Raw genomic sequence first — 18,232 nt, forward strand, 5'->3', positions numbered from 1 at the left:
CGAATATTGTTAAGATTTCTCTTCAAGGACCTAATTTTTTGATACTAATTGTGAGAATATATAGTCCACCAATATAACTTAGAGGAGGGGGGGGGGATGAATCAGTTATCTGACTATTATCAATTATCAACCTTAATAAAACTTAACCATATGATCAATATAATTAGAAACCATGACAAGATACTCATGCATAATAGCACCATATATGTTAACTAGGGAGACCATTGATTAGAGGGAAAACCCCAGTGTGGATGATACCCACAAGATGATGTACTAATATAAATATTCCTTGTTAGAGGATGGACCTTATTAGGAGTCTATAACAACATTCAATACATATCCATCCATGTTAGGAGAATTTGAATCTCTGTTAGGAGATTCCAACCCTATTAGGAGTTGTTGAAGGCAGATGGATCCATTGTCCAAACAGCTTTAGGTGCAAGACCAATTAACCTATTGTCCAAATGATCTTTGTATTATTCTTTGCAAAATAATAGAATTGAACTATATTACTCCTTCATATTTCTCTTTCGTATCAATTGGAACTCTTCTCCTTCTAATCTCAATACTAGATCACAAACCTTGTATCCAATAATCCCTTAGATTGCTTACTCACATTCACCAAATGCTTTGCTATTATTCACACTTTCTTGAACTCTTTACATACAAATTTCATTACAAAAAAGCCATTCCTTTATACCATATCTTCAGAATAATTCATTGAGTTGGCCTTGAGGCTTTCCCAATTAATTATAATAAGATAATTAATTAATTCACAATTATAATAGCACTATCAACTCATAGTCTATATAGCTTCTCATACATGTGATACTAGGGCTTGTGCACTTGCTGACATCACCATCAGACTATCTTCTATCAATGTCTGATTACACATCACCAAATTATATCTTTGTTAGAAGATATAATGTAATCATCAGGAACTACTTAACAATTGCTTTGTCTTTGTACTACTCTATGTAAATTAGGCATATCTTTTGTACATATTTGACTTATTTAATGTGTGTTGAATCTTATCATTGAGACATATTGTCGAACATGTCCGTAGTCATACATCACTGAAACATTAAACCTCTTTACGTACAACCTTAATCATTGTCTACTACTTTGCTAGTCTTCACAAACTTACTGCTAGGTTGATATCAATGACAAACATAGTCATGAATGCAACATGTCAATATTGCCACATGCTCTCTAATGCTTATGATACTCCCCTAAAGGAATACCATCAGCACTCATGCTAACAAATGTAGCATTTTCTAACTACCTTCTATGTATGTTACTGTACAAACTATAATATTTATTTAATTGAAAAAAACTATCATTCTCAATGATCTATATATTCAGATTTTCAGCCTTAGGTTTCCAAGATTTCTTACCCATTGATTTTCTACCTTCACCAACTACTTGTTCCATAGATATTTCTTTAGTCTCTTCCTTAGACTCATTAGATTCACTAATTTGCAGTGTTTTCCTCCTCTTTGCCAGACCACTAGTGGTTTTCTCGATCCTTTTTCTAGGTGACAGTGTAGGTTCATTCTTTATCTTCACCAATATTTTAGATTTTCTCTATGTAGATGCTATGATTACCAAATATTTATTAGGTTTCTTCTTCTATCCAAATTACTCTTTGATAGGTTGCACTTGTGCAAGTGTGCCATTGGGTGCAGTAGGTATCTGTGAAGTAGATCCTACTATATTCACTCCCTCTTAAGGTGCTGCAATGGCAATAGTAGTAGCTACCAATACCTTTTTTTTTCTACTGGCCTTCATTTCCAAGGCTATACCCTTGATCTTATTAAACTCATTCCTTGTCATACCTGATTCCTTAAGAATGGATTCTATCCTTTTCTCAACATTCTTCTTGATTGCCTTGCTATAAATCTCAGAGCGAACTTCCTTTATCTTTTCTTCATATGTTCCTCATCTAGAACATTTAGTGTCTCTTTCTAATTGAAGTATAATCTTTGCATAACCTTCAATGATTTCTTTACGCATTTCATAACCCATAGGTTCTATGAATTTAGCTCTTGGTTCCATTGCCTCCATACAAGTGGCAGTTTCTACCATTAAACACATTTCATCCTTGTACTTTTCTACCATAGTAGGAGGGATTTTTTTAAATCTTTGTTTCATTTCCAACTTAAAATTCTTCATCATTCTATCTATGTCTTTGTCTCTGACATCTTCAAGTTTGGCCTTGTAACATTGAGTGATCATCTTCATGGTGCACTCATTACTATCCCAAGTTGTGATTCTAGGGAATTTCTTGGTTGCATGGAAAAAAAATAGTTTGTAAAGACTCAAATCTAAAAACCACATTCTTATATTTCTTCAGTTTTGCAATTTTATCCAACAATTGCACTCTAACAATCTCACATATGCTGCATGTAGAAATCTTACTAGCAAAAAATTTACCCTTGAACTATGATTGATCTTGTATCTAATAACCTTTCTCAAAACTCTTATTCTAGTATCCTTAATTAGGTCAAATCTCATATTTCTACCATCAAATTTGGTCTTCAGATTTGTTTCAACAATTTTCCAAACATTTTTGTCATTTATCAGATTACAACCTTCATTGCCTAGTCCCATGACCTTATGAATTAGGTCATTGCCAATCACAATAGGTATATCTCCTACCCAAAATATTTCTTCATGTACTCTACTCAAAATAATCCTACTCCATTCGTGATTATCAAATTTTGTATAAAACAAATACTTGAGCAAGTTCAACTCATTCAATTATGAAAACTCAGGTTTCAAGTTTAGGTTTCCATTGCACATTATACCTAAATCCTTATGAATGTCTTAATTTCCAATTCTCTCAAATTTATAGTGAATGTAACATCTAACATCTTCTACATGAAGTAGATTAGGTGGAATTTGAGAAAACACTCCCTTAAGATCATCAATAAGAGAAACAAATAGATTATTCTTAAATTTGTACCTTGGTCTCTCACTAACATCATATACAAACTAGCTTTCCATTATGCTAACTAACTATAATGAGAATTCCAACTGAAAGCTTCATAAAATACCTTTGTTACCACGTATTAGGGCTTCTTCAACATTGCACTTTAGATGCTTCAATTTTCTCTTAATTCACTGCCAAATGACTCAAAAATGCTCTAAACTCTTTACACGAATAAATGGTACTAAAAATATTGGTCACTACCCTTAAATAATTTCAAATTTAACTTCTTATTAAATGTGTTTATACTTCATCCATAAAATATTTTCCTGACTACCAATAAGACTACTTTCTTCCATACAACTTATTGTGATAATAAAAATGCATGTACACTTGACCATAACTTCCTTTATATGTCCTTTACCTCCTACTAACTGTGCAAAGTCTAATTCTCTTTAACTTTAGTTCTGATCAACTAACACTTTGCTTCTATTGAAAATGCTTAATTTAAATAAGATGAGTCACAAACTATTATTGACTTTAATCTTCCATCAGGTGCATCAAAATACTAGTCTTCGAAAACTGTATGACAACTTTCTAGATTACTAGCTTTCACAAATGCTTCCTTGAATTCATCAACATGCACTTTGAGTGCTTTCTTCTGACTGTTATCACTATCATTACCATTCTTTCTATCATTTTTGTTATTGTTCCTTTGTAATTAGGATTCCTATTGAAATTCCTTCTATCCATTCTACAAAATATTGTTGTGTGTCCAAAGCTATTGCATAACAGACATACATAAGCATTCCTTCTCTAATTGGTTCCATTCTGACTATAAGGTGCTTTGCAATTCCTTGCAATATGTCTAGGGTTGTTACATCTATAACATACAATCTAGTTCCTTCCTTCATTAGGTCTTTCTCCATCATTGGATTTGCTTTGTGATCTCCCTCTTTCATTACCTATAGTGTTAGTGTTCCTAAAAATTCTACTATTTCCATTACTACTGTCAAACTTAGACTTCTTACAATCTACTACTATATGACCATAACCATGACAATTATAAAAATATAAATTAGTGATAGGCTTAAAAGACTTACTTGTGCAATTTCTCTTCATGCGACCATCTTCATTGCATGTAAAACATCTAGCTCTAAATTCATGTCTAACTTCCTTAGGTGACCATTTTGTTTGCTTTGGTTCATCATGTTTCTCAGATGGATCAATTTTTTTTGTTTCCTTAGGTTTTTCATGTTTCTTAAACAAATCAACGTGTTCATTTTCTTTAGATACTTCTACAGATATGATTGATTCTATCCTACTCTGACCGGTTTCTTTAGGCTTAGGGGTTTTGACAATTGGATTTGGTTCTTTCCTAACTTTAGTTTTCTTAGCTTACTTTTCTCTAATAGGATATCTAAGGCCTATCTTATCATAAAGATCTCTAGTAAAATAGGTTTTCATCAATTTTCTCACTACTAGAATAAAGCTTCTCTTATTGTTGTTTAGTTTGTGTCAATTCTCCTTTTACAATAGCATCATAATTTTCTAATTCTACATGTTCCATCTTAATAGAGTATAATTCAGATGCTACTTGAGACAACTAGGATTTTAGGTCTACATTCTCAGATTTTAGACCTAGTTCACTCTTTTTGTCATCCTTCTTTAGACTCAACTTAAGTTCAACAATTTTCAGCTCATGTTTCAAGATCTCTTTTTCTTTCTTGAGAATTCCTACTTCATCATTGTCATTAATTTGCTCTTTTGATTCCTTTCTAGATTTCAGATGATCAATCTTGTCTTTAAATTTGCCAATGTAAACTTTTGCATCCTCATACCTATCCTTCATGTTATCTCTATCTTTTGTAAGAAGATCAATTTGCTCAAGAGCTTCTTCAATATTTCTCTTTAATTGTTCTCTATTAACATTGATCTTACTCAAGTTGTTAAGCCTCTTCTATGTAATTGTCCTCTAATACCAATTGTTAGAAATAGATAATACTAAGAGGGGGGTGAATCAGTATTTGACAAATTTTTTCCCACAACTAGATATAATTAATTATTTTGAAACATGAATATGAAAGTAAACCAATAATGTTGAATAGTAAATAAAACCATACACATAGAGAACTCATAACACCATTATTTATTAACTAGGGAAACCATGGCCAAGGAAAAACCCTGGTGGGGATGATGTCCACAAGATAATCCACTAGACAAAAGAATCCTGTTAAGGATATTGACCTTGTTAGGAGTCTATCAAATACATATATTATCTAGAGTCCTTGTTAGAGGACTAGGTCTTGTTAAAAGCCTCAACCCTGTTAGGAGTTGCTTCAACACTGTTAGGAGTTGGTAGAGAAATTATAATATATGCAAGAAGAGCCCACTTCCCTAACATGTAATATACAAATAAGTTTCTTCACAAAGTATACATATACATAGAAAACTATGTCACTATTGTACTTCACACTTGCTCTGATCATTCATCAGATTTCACATCACACAAATTTTGCATATTACAGATACTTCCTTTACAATGGTCTACATCACATGTTCTCTTTATATTAGGTATGCATGATATGATCTTTACTTATACCTTTCTAATTATCAAAACTCTTGATCAATAGGTCTTGAAGCTTCTACATGCTTGGCTAATTATTAAAATAACTTAGGGTTAACATGTAGGATGTTGGCCCATCATAGCTAAGTAATTATTTTGTTACCAAAATAATTCCTTAAGTTGTACAATTCATTTTACTATCGTGCTTTGTTCTAATTTGTTAATTACCTGTACTGCTAATTCCCCAATAATTATCATCATATTATTTGTATAGATTTGTGCATTGACATACATCATCATGATACAATCTGCTATTAGTCCTCATCCTCAACTATGCATGTGCTAACTCAGATTCTATCATCCATACTCACATAATCTATCTTTGTGCTATTGTAAACTGTCCAATACTTAGACAAATTTCTATCTGTGATTTCAAAATGAAATACCAAAATATATATGTTACCATAAATGACAACACTCACTTATCTTCCTTGCCATATTTCCAATGGATTGGGTAGGAAGCATTGATGACAAAAAGAGTACTAGTGGAGGAGCATTCTTTCTTGGAAAGATACCAGTGTCTTGGACAAGAAAGAATTAGAATTGTATTTCTCACTCGATAACAGAGGCAGAGAATGTTTTTGCAGCTGTAAATTATTCTAACATAGTATGGATCAATGAACTAATGTTAGGAACGAAGGAAGAAATCAAGGAACTAGTGGTTATCTATTGTTCACTTGTTGTATTTCCATCAATGCCAAAGAGGGATTTTGTTGGAAATAATTCTTCAATTGTATGTTTTTATTGATGTTACACAAATGTTTGTATTAATCAAGCAATGTAGAGCTTGCAGTATTAACCATGTATATCTTAGTATTGATTGAGTTGGGTAAAGAAGACAGTTCAATATTAACCAAGTAGTTTTTTAATGAAGGGTATCTTGCTTGTAGTATTAACTGAGATGTCAGGAATTGATAGAATTTTAGTATTAACTGAGTGTTCAATCCTAGTATTGACTGAGTGACAACAGAATGTAATTGTCTAATATTTAGCTATTTGAGGTTGACTATTTAGATGTTTATTGGTTATTTGGAAGGGTATTCAAGCTTACTTGTCCTAGCTTATGATATATAAGAAAGGTCAATTTGTGAGGATAGAATGTACAAGTGGAATATGAAAAAAGTATGGATATGTGAGTGAAGGCAGAGAAGGAAAGTGTGAAAGATAAGTTGCAAAGAACATTTGATCAATAAAGATCTTGAGATCAAGCAAGAAAAGAGATCTGAATTTGTAAAGGAAGTTGCTTCATAAATTAGGGCAAATTGTTGTTACCTTCTAACCATTGTAGCAGTAAAGAAATCTCTTAGTAGAGTTGACTTAACAATCATATTATAAATCCTCTAACAATCTGACATTTCAAAATTGAAGTGTTTGAAGACCTCTAATAAGGCCACTCCTAACAAGGTGATCTAAATCCTTTAAGAAAGTCATACTTAATAGTATGCTTTGTAACTTTTAATAGGATTGGCTCCTAACAGGGCTCACTTTAGAAGAGTGAAAAATATTGTGACTAGTTACAAGGTGGCTTTCCAAAATTAGGTTTTCATGTTAAATCTTGGTGTCATCCATGTTCATGTATTTTCTTATGCTTTATAGTTCTACAAATAAATTACTAAAGGTTAAAATAGACTAATAATGATAATATTTCTTTCTTCATCAAGTATCTGTAATTTTCTAATGTTAACCAAGCTGGATAGTATTGCATGATCAATGAAAGTTTGTATTGACATCTAAGGGACTAGGAATTTTGTTGTTGTAATTGTTGCACCCCTCTCCTCTCAACTACACTCTTACATTTCCAAGATAAGATCTCATAACGCTTTATCTCATAAGAAAGGTTTTAGACAATAGTTTCATAGGAAGGGCCATTATTGAAGTGGACCTCAACAAGTATGAGCCTTGGGACCTCCATGATACCATCCTTTATTTTTTATTGTGTGTATATTATCACATACCCATTTGATCTTGAATGATGATATGCACATATTGAATGTTGAGTGTTTATACTGAGTACACCAAAATAATCCATTCTTACCTTCATTTGTACACAATGTCTTTCTAGTTTATTTATGCTCATGACCCATCCATTTCATTTTATATGATCACCTAAAAATTATGTCAATCTAAGCTCTCAAATATTTCCTCTCATTTTATCATCTCATAGCTACTAAATGATGATTATTGTAGAGGAGTTGTTCCAAATGTTCTAAATAATAATCATTTAGACCTATTAAGGTGAAATACTAAACGATGATTATTGTAGAGGAGTAGTTCCAAGTGTTGATGGAAGTTATTGAAGAGTGCCTTTCCCCTTAGGGCCCTTGACCATTGTTGACTCATGGACATGACCTTATTGGGTCCACTGAAAAACACATCAAACAACTTGTTTGGTGCTACTTATATAATTATAGAAATATAATAACATTATTCACATGTACATTTGTTTGATTATAGATTTTTTTCTATAACATAGTCTATCTAACCTCAATGATATGAGACTTAATAATTCAAAATATACATAAATTTGATGTTATTCTTAGATTAGATTGTGTCTTAATATTTTAATCCGAGTTTCAAACCATACTAACTATGATAGATGAAACATTCATTAAAAACTAAGATAGCTTTCTACATTTTGATGGTAACTCTCTCTCTCTCTCTCTCTCTCTCTCTCTCTCTCTCTCTCTCTCTCTCTCTCTCTCTCTCTCTCTCTCTCTCTCTCTCTCCATCCTAAACATGGGCCCTCACTTTGAAATACCCTATATCTCCCTCATATAATTTTTGACCATGTCAATGTTGGTGTCCATTGTAATCTATGATAAAGTCCTTAGAAAATTTACCATAAAACATATTAATCATGTGTATTGTTCTTTGTTAAAATACATGTATTATTCTTTTCTTGAACATCATTCTTAATAATATTTTTAAGTTAATAGTAGCACTTTTTTCCAATCTATCATTTGCTTTACTTATAAATGGTCTATTTAAATTATATTTTAGTTTTTGAACTAAAGAGAAAAATCCATTCAACTATCAATAATGAGGTTGGTTAGAGAATTAGTGAGTTAGATAACTTTTTGGCTCAACACAAAGATAACATAGGAATTTGTACATCCAAGCTCTTAAATATTTTATAGACCTATTGCATAATAAAACTTGCTATTTAATGTTATACTTTTGATTGTAATGTGTAGTTATAATTTTATTCTTCTTTCCCTAGTCTATTACAGTTTGATATAGTTCTTGACATACAATTTTCTTTGAATCAATTTTTCTACTATAAATTAGTCATCTATTTTTTCACATCTAAGGTGGTTTTGGTTCAATGTTTTTGGTTCTTTTTACAATTTTTCTATGTTTAAGTATTTCAATTTGGTGTATTATACTAAAATGTCATTTCATAACTAATATTTAAGGCTCCATATATAACTAGGTCTAAGATAACTAGTATACTTGTGACATCATTTTTCTTAGTTTGTGAAAAATTATAGACTAAAGTTTGAATAGGCCATCAAATCATGTTGCATAATATAGGAAGACACCTGCTAGTTTATGGTCTAACTTCAAACAAAGAGGTAATGGAAGGGTATGTGCAGGACGTGGTGAGCCAAACTATGGCCTTAAGTGGTAATGAAAAATTAGGACATTAGTGTTAGTCAACTTGATGTAAAATCTTGAACTAGTTATGAGCCTTATATAAAAAAATTGTAAGAATAAAATTTGTAGTAATTTGAATGTAGTTTCTAAAATACTAGACAAATTCTAATAAAAAATAAAAATAAATTGGTCAAATTTTGGAATTTTAATGCAAAAGTACAAAACATTTAGGAAAAAATAAGAAGTAAGTGTATGTCTGACCATCTTGATCTCAATCAAATGATAATTTAAAAAAAATTCATATATATAAGAAGTAGAATCATACCTAGATATGATGCATATTATTTTCTAATTTCATTCCAATTAAATAATTAAATTTGAATTTTCTACTACAACATTTTTTGGAATAAAATAACTCTCATTTCTGACCACCTTAACTCATTCAAAACTATACAATTTTTTCCCCTCATAGTAATATAAGCATATAATGTGACTCATATTTCATATTTTTAAAAGTTTATACTATTTTAAAGTTATAACCTTTTTCAATCAATATGTAAATCAACACTTTATAGGTAACTTCATTAAAAAATAAGTAATAAAGAGTGAAGCCGTTAATATTGTTTATATGAAAAATTATTTTTTTGTTGTTGTGAATTGATAGGTGAGTTTTTATTACCAAGAATTATCTTCCATTATGAAAGATATTGGAATGGAATATCAAGAAATAGATGCATGTTCCAGTGATCATATTATGTATCATAAATAGCATGATTTTGTACTAGAATACCCTAAATGTTAGATGAGTAGATATCAAATAGATCAAATATAAAAAAATGTGCCTCGCAATGTTATTTGTTATATTCCCATTATTTCATGTATGTAACATTTATTTAGGTGTAGTAGCTTGGCTCAATTTATGGATTACCATGCACAAAAAATAAGTTAAGATAGCTTTATTTGAATGACTATAGATGGTTTGGCATTCGAGGACATAGAGGAATAGTAGAAACACTTTAAAGAAGAACCTTTTAACATTAGGCTTTCAGTGGCAAAAAATAGAGATGAGATATGTTTATTGAGTGTGGCCTATTTTTATTATAAAAAATAACATTACTCCATGCATGTTAAAAAAGAGTGAGCACATTATGTTGGAAATGATTGTTCTAGGTATTTTTTTTTTCATTTAAGAGTTATGTACATGTAATTGAAAATTTTGTAATAAAATGGTCATAATAAGTATTTAATGTTGTTGTTTGTTCAACTAGTAAAGTACCAAGTTAAAGATATGAATGTATATATTGAGCCTCTTATGGACAAGATGTTGACATATCAGTCAAGTTTGTTATTAGTGACATACACTTATTCAAGATTTTGTATAGCTACTGAGCTCATTGAACAGTCTATAGTGTTTGCCATGTAATACAGTAGCTGCCAAGCTCTATAGTTGCTACCAAGTCTTTTGGACTATTCCTAGTAGGTACTGAGTAGATTCAGTCGGTGTGCAGTTTAGTAGTTAAAACTATGCATTTCAGTGTATGCCAAGTTTATTAGTGGTTACAGAGCTCTTAGTTCATGTGATGTGAAGCAAATGTTTACTGAGCATTGTAGTATCTAACGAGTTTGCAGTTCATGTGATGTGAAGCTAGTATTAACTGAGCTACTTCATGGTAACCAAGTTATTCAGTGTTTATCGAGTTGTACAATATCTACCGAGTCACTAGTGTAGACTAAGTTCAAGACTATTTGAAAGTGCTTAGTATGGACTGAGCTTCTATGTCTACCAAGTGCATAATGATGCTGAGTAGTGACAGTGGATGCCAAATATTAGAACCTCACAAGTTAGTCTTCAGAACCTGAGTATCTTCATGTGGGATGACTTTGTAATATTTGTGTTAACTTGTATCATGACTGACTTTGTAATTTTGTAATTTGGATTGGTATATATATGTAATGTATTGTATCATATCCAATGCGAATGTAAGAAAGAAAGTGAATGTGAATATGTGAGCATATGTATTGTAATGTGGATGCGAAAAGTTCAAGTTATGAATGCAATAGATAAAGAATTATAAAGGCCATAATAGTATAAGGAGTAGCAAAGACTTATCTATCATAGAAAGGTGATCAGTACACTAAGGAATCTCTATCAAAAAATCCAGTTGCAAATCAAAGATCTACTATTTCATCCTAACATGTGAATTGGTCAAAATCCTCTAACAAGGTAGACCTAACAGTCTTCTATAAAATCTCTTTATAGAGTGCATACTTCATTGTGTGTTTGTAAATCCTCTCACAAGGTGGACCTAGCAGTCCTATTTGCTCCTAATAGGGAAGATCATTAGAAGTGATCAATATAAGCATTAATAGGCCAACTTTATGCTGCAATACTAAAGTTTGTGGGTATCATCCCCACCCTAGTTTTACTTTCTATTTGGAAGGTTTTTGGGTCACCAAATCTTTGTGTTCAAGTGTTATGGATGGTTTCATGTTTTTAGTTTCTCATGCATGCAATTAGATTAGTTGTGATGAATTAATTTCTAATTAATTTATTGGATTGAAATTGGTAAAGTTTTTAGAAGTTATTGATTCACCCCTCTCCTCTCAGTAACTTAGCATAGTCTTGAATATTTCCAACAATTGATATTAGAGCTTTGTGGTTCTCAAGAGAAAGTTTAACAACTTGAGAAAAGATCAAGGATATAGAGATATTTAGACTTGACAAAGTTATTGACAATAAAAAGTTGGATCTAGAAATGACCATTGCCCAACTCAAGAAAGCTAAGGAGCAACTTTCCCAATCCTTGAAAAGAAGAAAGGAACTTGCAAATCAAATGAATGATCATCTCTACATTGAAGAAAGAATTGAATACTTTCACCATTCAAGTAGCTCAGATGAAGCAAATGATGCAATCAAAGAACTCCTAGAGAAGAATGATTCCCTACAAGAAGAAGTAAGAAAGCTGAAAAGAGAACAATAAATTCAGTTTAGTAAGGTTATGTGAAGTTTTGGAATAGAGAAACAAGATGAAAGAAGAGATGGATGGAAGGAATAATGAAATCTAGAACCAATCCCTTCAACAAGAAGACCTTATTGATTAGCTCTCCAATGTAAATGAGGAAATCATGAGCCTAAGATTTGAAAATGAAAGAATGAGGAATGATCTAAATTCTAAAAGGAAAATAAATGAAAGAATAAAAAATGATCTGAGAGTTGGAAATATTTAAGACTAGCTAGGTTACTAAGAGGGGAGGGGTGAATCAGTAACCTCAAAACTTTTAACAAATTCAAAACTTAATAGCATACTCCAATTACCATTAATATATCTAACCTACTACATACATGAGAAACTAAAAGCATATAACACTTTAAACACAATATTTGGTGACCCAAAAACCTTCCAAATAGAAAGTAAAACTAGAGTGGGGATGATACCCATAAAACTTCAATATTACAACATAAAGTTGACCTGTTAAGGCTTACAATGATCACTTTTGATGATTTGCCCTATTAGGAGTAGTTAAGGTCCACCTTGTTAGAGGTTTTACAAACATACAATGAAGTATGCACTCAGTAAAGAGATTTAAAGAAAAGACCATTATGTCTACCCTATTAAAGGATTTGAAGCTGATTCACCTGTTAGGATGAAACAATATATCTCTTACTTACAACTGAATTGCTGATTGAGATCCTTGAAATACTGATCACCTCTTTGTGATAGATGTAACTCTAGTACTCTTGATATGGCCTTGCAATACACTTTGCTCTACTACTGATTCACATTCACATGCTTTTCATTTCATTCACATTCTCTTCCATCAAACTATTACACATGGGTATGATACAATACATTACATATATACCAACCCAATTCACATAATTGCAAGGTCCTCCAATACACAAGTTAACACCAATATTACAAAGTCAGCCCAAATGTAGAAACTCGAGTTCAAAAAACTAACTTGGTGAATTTTTGATACACGACATCCACTATCATTACTTGACATCGTCATGCACTCGGTAGAAGTAGAGGCTCAGTCCATACTAATCACTTCAATGTAGTTTCAAACTTGATATACATTGGTGACTCAGTAGATACAGTATCACTCGGTAGAAACTAAATTCCATGTTTACCATGCTGCACTCGGTTAACACTAATCATCTCATCACTTAGTTAACACTAACTTCACTTCACAAGAACTAATGACTCGGTAGACACTACGAAGCTTGGTAACCACTGAATTGCTCGGTAAGAATTTCTTGACTTCACACTGCCTGAATTCACTTGGTAACCACTGAAATGCTTGGTAGGAACTGTAAAGCTTGGTAACCACTCAATTACATGGAAATCAATGGGGACTGATCAAAGAGCTCGATAATGATACATAATTTGAATAAGTGTTGTCACTAATAACAAACTTAGTGCCAAAAATCTCCCCCTTTGGCATTAGTGAAAAAAACACTTATTAGCCAAAACTTATGTACAACATAGTGTGATACTTAGCTTTGTATGGCATGTTGATTTTTGAGGTTTTTCAAAATTTGTCTTTGTAACTCTGACGTATATACATTTTGCATATATCTCCCCCATACAATATACATATTGTGTCATACTAAGTTTATCTCTTGGTATGGAATCTTTCTCTCATGATATATACAAATATTTCTCCTCTTTGATTATATACATGTCTCTCCCCCTTTTTGACAATAATGCCAAAGATTTATACACAATCTACTTATATAGAGACACCAAAATGTGAGAGAAATTTAGAATGTACCTTAAGAATAAGAGTTAAGGTCTTGTCCCAATTTACTTGCAAAAATTTGCAGGTTTGAAGAGCAACTTGTACATCTGCAGAAAGCTCAATCATATGATCTGCAATTGAAAAATTATTGTCATGGATCAATGTTTTAGAATAGGCAATGTGCTTCTACATTATCCATGATGAGAAGGATTATGTTCTGGATATCTATGAGTGTAGATCAGATCCTTGCTTCCTCCCTCAATAATTTTGCCTGCTTATCTGATAAGAATCTGATCTTCATATGATGTGCAGAGCTTGAATTGGAGTCAAGTTGCAACTACTTTGCACTAGCCATTAGATCTTCATCAATTTTATCCAATTTTCTCTTAATTTCCTTAGTATGCTCGGTAACATCACATAACTTAGCAAAAAGAGATGTCACATTTGTCTAAGAAGTTTCAAGATTTGTCAAAATTGAAGAAAGCTCTACCTGTTGGATAGCTATTTGCTGAGCAATGTGCTCAAGCACTTTGTTATCAAACTTATTTTTTGCTTTCTCCATTAACTTATCTTGGCCACTAGAATCTTCATTAAATTTTCTGAATGCCTCTTCTAATTGCAACAAAATGTGTTGAGAAGAATCAACATCAACACCTATAGCTTCTGTTAAAATATTTTTAGCACTTTCAATAATCCTAAATTCTCTATCTCTCTCTTCTCTTAATTGCTTCTACTTAGCTTTCTTTTGGAGGAGCTAACTAACTAATCTCATTTGATCTATAGTGGTGTTGTCAAAATCCAATTTGGGAATTTCAATATACTCAGCCATATCTATATCTTCCTATATTTCCTTTCCACTAATCAAAAGTCTTGGTTGAGTCTTTGGTTCAACTTCTGAAATTAATGCTTTAGATTTTGGAATAGAAACAATAGTGGAAATAGTAGGGCCAACAATGAAAACTTGTATAGTGCCTACTAGTGGAATACTTACTGGAATACTTGCATAATCCAAAACTAATGTATTTGCAAAAATTCCCAAAATTGAGGTATTTACAAGTGAAGTACTGACATAAGTATTTACAATTGAAGCACTTATTGAAGCATGTACAACTGAAGTAGCCAAAATTGAAGAATCCAAAACTATACTTACTACTAAAGAACTCAAAGTCATGGAACATTCTGTATCCATTGTTGAGACTAGCTCAGTGATTGAAGGATTTTGTAGCTCGGTGGATGAAGTGGTAGACACTTCTATCTATGATGTGCTGAGCTAAGAGGTAGTAGGGAGTGATTGGACATTTGATGTATCAATGATTGTCACAATCAAAGTTGTTGAAGCTGTCTCCATGCTTGATGATGTTGCAATTCTTGTTGGAGAGTGAGGAAGGGAGGCTATGATAGCCACAACTATCTTGACTGGGTCACTCTCTTCTTCTTCTTGCCTAGCTTCCTCTTTAGCTTCTTCCTCTTTTTCTTCTACATCATCCATCATCAACTCTTGATATTCTTTAACATCAATGGTGACAAAAGGAGTATTGTCTTCATCATTTTCTTCATCGATGTCACTGTCATCATCATCATCTTTGATTTCAATAAGATTTTCACTTGGTTTATGTAGGTGATAAATATTTTTCCACATAGTTGTCACATCCTTGACCACATGCTCTATGTCTTTTACCAAAATTAAACAAGTATGGAATCTAATAGTCATCTTGTCTTCATTTTTCTTCATAGATTATTTTACCTCAGCATTGGTAATGCTCGGTAACAACTGTCTTAGAGTTTGTTCATATATGTCTTTTGCTATCTGCATGGCTGAGTCCCATCTTGGCTTCAATCTTTCTAATAGATCATTAGAAATCTAAGGTGCTATTTGATCAAGGGAATACTTCCATTTTCCCATCTTGGTTAGTACCAATTCCTCAATCTGCTTCTTCTTAGCCTTTGACCTAGTCTCATACTTTAATGCTTTGAAATTGGTTATACCAGCACCTTCTTCTATTTGTTTCAGTCTTTCCTAGAAGGTGAGAGGAGGCTTACTAAACACAACTTCACTACCACCTTTTCCTGCTTTCTTCTTGGATCTTCTTGTGAATACTATAGTGGAAGGCTTGGGTGGCTTTTTGATAATCACCTTGCCTTTCTTCCTTGCCGGTTCTTCCTTTTTTGATTCCTCTTCATTTTTAGATTCCTCTGCATATTTTCCTTTTGCCTTAGTAATAATAAGAGGGGTACTTTTTGTTTTCAACTTTGATATCCTCCTCTTTCCTTTGTTCACCGCCTATGGAAGCTTGATCTCAAGTTCAATTCTTGCTTTAGCCTCATCATAGGTTCCAAAGAGAGCTGCCTTTTGATCTATAGGCTCATTTACCAAGGCTTCAATGATTTCCTTTGCCTCATCAATGTTAACCTCATATGGAAGAGGTTTTACCCACACAATTTTGGGCCTTACTGCCTAAATGTATACTCTATCACTATCAACCATAAAACAAACATCATCCTTATAATCTTCAACCAACTTCTTTAGTATCATGAATCTATTATTCATCTTTTCTTTGAATGTTTCAAAATAATTATCCTTGATACTATCAAAATTTTCACCCATTTCAACTATATACTCATTTATTTGATATAAAAATGGTGTGTTTTTTATCCATACAATTGTGCCTTTAGAGGGGAAAAACTTTTGAACATAGAAAAACAAGCATGTCAATGATAAACCAAATTTACATGGGTTATTCTTTGAATTTCTAATGCTTTCCATATTTTTGTTCAGTTGCTTTAACAACAAATCTACTAGGTCATATGACAAATTCTTCTTAACAACCTTATAAGCTAAGTCAACTGCTTCACATGACACATTATTGAGTTGACTTGAGCTATAAATCTTATGTGCTATCACATGAATGCTAAATTTAAGTTCTATGTTAGATACACTACTAATTTTCATTCCTTTGCTATCCCACTCAGCTAGGGTTTTCTTTTGTAACTCATCCTGACCTAGGGTTTTAGTGACTTTAGCTTTGGTAAGCATAGGGACACCAGTAATGCAATGAATCATTTTCTTGGTAATCAAAACTGGCTGCTCTAACCACAATTGACCATTATGAACTTGACTTAAGATATATCTAATCCATTTGATTTGAAAGTTTTGAGGTAGGTGAGGAATATGAGTTAAACTTTTTTCTTCCAAATGTTTATGCTCAGGTTTTAGAATTCCATCCACATAGAGTTCACTTAGGGCATTATCCATTTCAAGGGTTCCTATCTCCTGGACTGCACATTTAAAATGAGTTTGAATGTCATTAATAAGAAGTACCTTAGGTGGTATCTACAACTGAGCTCCATTAGGGTCGAGGGTTTTGGTGATTGTTGGCACCCATTTGAAGTTAGGAGATTTCCACTCAAAACCTTGCGCCAACATTTTAGATCCTTTATTCACCTTGTTGCTACTTTTGGATGCCATGATAACTTGTTAAGTTGAGAAAAATCTTCAAAAAACTTTTGCTACAAATTCTGCTGAAGATCGCTGGGATGCTTTGCAAATTGCTTTGTTCTCAATATACTGAATTCACAGTGAAAATAAAGTCGATGTCATGCCTTTTGATAAAAGCTTTCCATTAATACTTGGTATGATGAGATCCATAATGACATAGTGTGTGACAACCTATCATCCACTATCTATATAGATCGATTGGTGAAAGCTTGTAATTCAACAACCAAACATAACCATGTTACTCCCAACTTTGCTCAGTAGAGTCCATGACCCTAACCTTGCTTGTTAGAGAAGTTAATTTGCTGATATCTATTGTTGATCTTACTGGTGATTCTTTTGTATCTTGAATACCAATATGAATCTTTTCTTCCTTTTAATTGGAACTATTTAAGATGTGATCTTGGAAACATAGTTCCAGTTATTCCTTAAGAACTTAATTGGAAATAGTGGAGTCACCCACTTCTTGAGTGACATGACTATCATCACTTGAACTAGTTTGCTTAGTAGATTTAGGAATCCACTACTGTCTCATCTGCTTCTTGATGCTATAAGCTTTTTCTTTCTTTTCATCTTCAATTCTACCTGTATTCATGCAATTCTTAGCTATACAACCAAGTTTAGTACATGTGTAACATCTTATGGTGGTATCCTTTCTTCTCATGTGATGTCTAACACAGTTAATGCCAATGTGTCCATATTCTCCATAGTAGTGACATCTACACCAAGTGTTGTAGTTCCAACCAAATATTACCTTTACAAATTGTTCAGTTGGATTGAATGGTTTAGATCTGCATTCAGATGCCTTGTGACCTTGTTTCTTGCATTTGTGACACTT

This window comes from Cupressus sempervirens, chromosome 3 (genome assembly GCF_028749045.1).
Source record: "Cupressus sempervirens isolate cs-2001-9-10 chromosome 3, ASM2874904v1, whole genome shotgun sequence".
Lineage (NCBI taxonomy): Eukaryota > Viridiplantae > Streptophyta > Pinopsida > Cupressales > Cupressaceae > Cupressus > Cupressus sempervirens.